This window comes from Vombatus ursinus, unplaced genomic scaffold, assembly GCF_900497805.2.
Source record: "Vombatus ursinus unplaced genomic scaffold, bare-nosed wombat genome assembly UNPS02010639.1, whole genome shotgun sequence".
Classification (NCBI taxonomy): Eukaryota; Metazoa; Chordata; class Mammalia; order Diprotodontia; family Vombatidae; genus Vombatus; species Vombatus ursinus.
In genome coordinates this window covers 2598288-2603292 of record NW_020950417.1, presented here as the reverse complement: position 1 = coordinate 2603292, position 5005 = coordinate 2598288, and positions in this window count along the sequence as shown.

Here is a 5005-nt window from a genome sequence, read left to right as displayed (position 1 = left end):
TCCTTCCTTCCTTCCTTCCTTCCTTCCTTCCTTCCTTCCTTTCCTTCTTTCTTTCCTTCTTTCTTTTTTGGCATGTTCAGTGATATGAGGAAAGATATATGAATTTGCCTATGGCCTAATTCTGATCTGTAAAATAGTTATACCTCTCAGGATTTGTGGAGGGAATTTCTAATAGAATAATTATGAGAAGTTTTATGCATCTGAAGCATTAATTGCTGGCAACTGAAACAAGTAATAATTGAGGCTGATATAAAGAAATATCTATTCCCAGAGGATGGTTCGAAACAGTTTGTCTTCTTTAGTATGGTTCCCACAGTCATCAAGGTGAATTTCTGAAGAGCTGTGGCATCTGTTGATAGTATAATCTGATTTCATCCCTAAACCAGACTTGACATAAGAGGACATCCTGTTCTGGCTCTTCTTTTGATGTCTTTTGTTGTACTCACTATTTCTGCCCCAACCCCATGCCCCACTCCATAGCTTTTGAGAAGATGCAAAACAAAACAAAATAAAGAAATCCTTTCCCTCCTTCCTAGTTAATTCACCTTTTTGCCCTTCCCTAGTACAAAATGACAGATTCCTAGGGGGTGTGGAAGGGTCAAGATTAGTGAGAGAATCTCATTCATATAGTTCCTGGATTTTTTTTGGCAGGTGTACTTTTAAAAAAAAACTTTTATAAAAATCTTTATACAAATAAAAGCAGATTTAAATAATTGAAGAAATATTAATTGTTCATGGGTAGGCAGGAGCAATAAATAAAAATGACAATTTTATCTAAACTAATTTATATATTCAAGGCCATCCCAATTAAATTATCAAAAACATTATTTTTCTGAGTTAAAAAAATAATAACAAATTCATTTGGAAGAACAAGAATTCAAGAGTATCAAAGGAACTAATAAAAAATGTAAAGGAAAGGGTTTTAACAGTAATAGATCTTAAACACTATATAAGACAGCAGTTATCAAAACTATCTGGAACTGGCTAAGAAACAGAATGGTAGATCAGTGGAAGAGAATAGACAAACAATTTACAGCAGCAAATGGTTATAATAACCTTATGTTTGACAAGTATAAAGACTTAAGTTTGTGGGATAAGAATTCATTATTTGATTTAAAAATGTTAGGAAAGCTAGAAAGCAGTTTGGCAGAAATTGGGTATAGACCAATATCTTACACCATTTACCAAGATAAGGTCAAAATGAATACATGACCTAGATATAGAAATATTACAAGAAAATTTGAAGAACATGGAACATATTACCTATCTGACTTATGGATAGGAGAACAATTTATGAAAAAAAAAACTAGAGATAGAGAGCAGTGTGAGGTGTAAAATGGATAATTTCGATTAAATTACACAGAAATCAACGTAGCCAAGATTAAAAGGAAAACAGAAAATTGAAAAGAAAAAAACCAATATGGAACATATTTGCAAGGGATTGAATTTTAATTAATTAGGGTTGAAAGGCTAGAAGACAGAGAGTGAAAAGGACATACTACATGTATAAGTGTCCAAAGAATCTGGGAAATGCAGACAAATGTCCCAGGCCCCATGTTTTGAGATCTTCTATTATAGGCATCAAGGAAGATTCATGGAGAAGAAAGGAGCTGGATCTGCCACCTGACATGTACACACACACACATAGGTATGTATGTATACACACATATACATACATAACATAATATATATTCATATACATTCATTCATAATGAGGGATGTATATCATATGTATGTGTGCATATGATATATCTCCCATGCCTCAGCCTGCAGAAGCCATCCTATCTACAAAAATCCAAACCTTTTCCCAAATCTCTACTTGTGCCAACATTAATCACAAAACAAGGACTAGAAGCTACCAATTTTTCTTTTATGTAATGAGAGAGGGGTGGAATAAAATGATAGCAGAGAAAAAACATTGAGCAATGAGGGAAAGTTTGTTTGGACGGGAAGAAGCTAGACCTCATAATAATGGATTCAGAGGCAGAATCATCTCCTCTCTTAAATCCTTCCCCTCACAGGAAAGTAGGAGAGATAAAAGCTTAAAGGAATTGGAGGAGCTGCTCACCCCCTTGATGTGGAGGTGGTGAGGAAAGGGAAAGATCTAGATTTGCACTGTTTCATCAACTGCCACTCTAAGCTCTCAGAAGTCTTTGGCATCTCACCAATCTGATCACTTTGCCCAAAAGGAGCAAATCAGCAAAGTCTTAGGAGAGAACAAAGGACCAGACATTGAGGGGTCAGGCTCCCCAACCCTTCAATTTGGCCCCAACATGGAAAATCAATTGTCCTTTGCTAAGTTCTCTCTGAGAATTCTACAAAACACAATCCCAGAAATCTAAGTCCAAGCTCATTATCAACTGCTGAACTCAAATGATCTTAGCACCATCTATTTATATACAATTATTGTGCTAATTAAAATGAGACTTCCCTGTTCAATAAAGAAGAGAAATAGGATCATAGGATCACAAATGTCTAGCTCGTGGAGGTCTTAGTTGTTAGCAGTTAAACTAGAGTTCTTATTCCTCCATGAAGTGAAGATGAACCCAAGCATATCTCTGAAATTACCCATCCTGCTTTCTTTCTCATTAGTGATCAACCTATTATTATCAATTCTCATGGAAAGCATTTAAATGCAGTTGGGTTCTCTTATGGGACCACAATTACAGAACAAAGATTATAAAATTCTTGTTTGATGACATAATTGAATTTTGGAAGCAAATCTTACTCAGAAGGACCTCTTGAGAATCAGACATCAAAAATGAATAATAACCTAAAGGATGACTTTTTACTCTCTAAAAAAAAATCCTCTTACTTTTCCTCTTTTCAGATTCTCAGGTAAAATAATCTCTGGAAAGTCAATGTAAGCCATTCTTCTTGGTTATTTTTTTTTAAATCATTATGACTGCAAAGGATATGTGTCCTCTTAAGCATTTGTTGGAGTACTATCACTGACAGTGATGAAGTGGGTGGGAAAGCATTAACTATAACCAAATGTGATGGGTCAGCTATGGGATTAGAATGCTGAGGAAACAGAGTCCTCCCCATGCTTGGGTTCTGACAAGGGCAGTCTGCCCTGTGAAATGGTTAGACCCTAGGTTACAGGGAGAGATGAACACCCAGAGTTCTATGAGTAAATGTTTTGGCAGACCCCAAAAATCATTCCACCGGAGAATGGGCACTAAGTTCAGTTTAATTCAATAAATGTCATGCCTACTATGAGTAAGGCACTGTTCTGGCTACAAAAATAACAAGAATCCCTGCTCTCAAGAATTTACATTGTAAAGAAAGGATATAACATGAGTACAAATAATACAAAGAGACTTGAGGAGGAAGATAACAAGAATTGTAGAGATCAGAGAAAAAAAGTGTCATAGAGCAGATGTGACCTGAACTGTGGCTTGAAATTAAAAACAAGTTATACATAATGGATTTGCATCTTTATAGGTAACCATCTTTTTTTATTATACTATATTATGGAAATACTTGTTTTATTCCATAAATTAAAAATAAAATTAATTAATTAAAGGCCTAGTTATGAAGATGAGAAGAGTGCATTCTGGGAAAGGAGTGGTGGAGAACAGAGGAATATTTGTGAAAACTTATACAGTCAGAAGATGAGATACTGGGTTTAAGAAAGAAGCAGTAGCCCAATTTTCTAGCCTGTGTAAAGACATGCAGGGAATATGCTTCTCCCATGTGTTTGTTTTGAAACTGTCTCCCTGTCTCACCTAAGTTGGAAGTGCAGGGGCTACTCATTGGATTGATCCCACCTTTGATTGGCATAGGAACTTTGACCTTCTTCATTTTGACCTGAAACATTTCTCCCCTCCTTAGCCAACCTAGTGATCTCATGCCCACCATATTGATGCCAAATTTAGAGCAATCAGTTGAGTTATTCCATTGCAGCTCAGAACTCCTGAGCTCAAAAGGTCCAACAACCTCAATCTCCCTGGTAGCTGGGACCATAGGTGTGCATCACCATGCCCAGCAACCTCTTCTGTTTTAGGATGAATAATTAGGGAGCAAGAGTCAGTAAAGTATAATGGCTAGAGAGTAGGCTTTGGGGTCAGTAAGAACTGGTTTCAAGGCCCACCTCTGACACATGTCGTCTTTGTAATTCTTTGCAAATCACTTGATGGCCTGGACAAACTCTCTAAGATTATAAGTTGTCACACAAATTTCCTGCCTGGGAAATCCCTATGTGTACAAAGTCAAAAGTCTGGATCAAACAAACTTAACCCTAGGGAACATACCATTAAGTTCCTGTCCTTGGGAAATCCCAAGTTTAGGAAACTACCTTGTGGCCTTTGTTGGCAGCTCACATAAAATGATGTCCATCCTCTACTGTTTAAAGTACATGTTATTTTACTGTCACTATCATGACTGCAAATGAAAATAACATACCTATTCCTAGACTAGCCCTCATATATATTCTAGAGATGAGCAATCCCACAACTGGAAAGCAATTGTGCCTTTGGTAGTACACTCTCCTTTACTGCTAGGTCAAACTGCTAACTAAGGGTAGAACAGGGAGATTGCTAAAATATTAAAAAATAAATGTATCTTCTATGCAGGGGCAGGAGGGACAATGGAAACGGTACATTTTATGTGCTGTCCAATTTGGTCAACCTGCTATTAAGTTTCACTGCAATGTTTTCTTTTTTGTCTCTTTTTTTTTTAAAGGATGGTTATGAGGAAGGGATAGGCATTTGTTTAAATATTGTCTCATTCGATCCTCACAACAACTCTGTGAGATTGGTCTTATTATCCTGTTTTTGCAGTTGAGGAAACCAAGGCAAACAGAGGTTAACTGTCACACAAATAGGAAGTGTCCAAGGCTGGATTTGAACTCAAGCCTTCTTGATTCCAGGACGAGTGCTTTATCTACTGTGCCACCTAGCCGCAAACATGTGTTATCTATCTATCTATCTATCTATCATCTATCTATCTATCTATCTATCTATCTATCTATCTATCTATCTATCTATCTATCTATCTATCT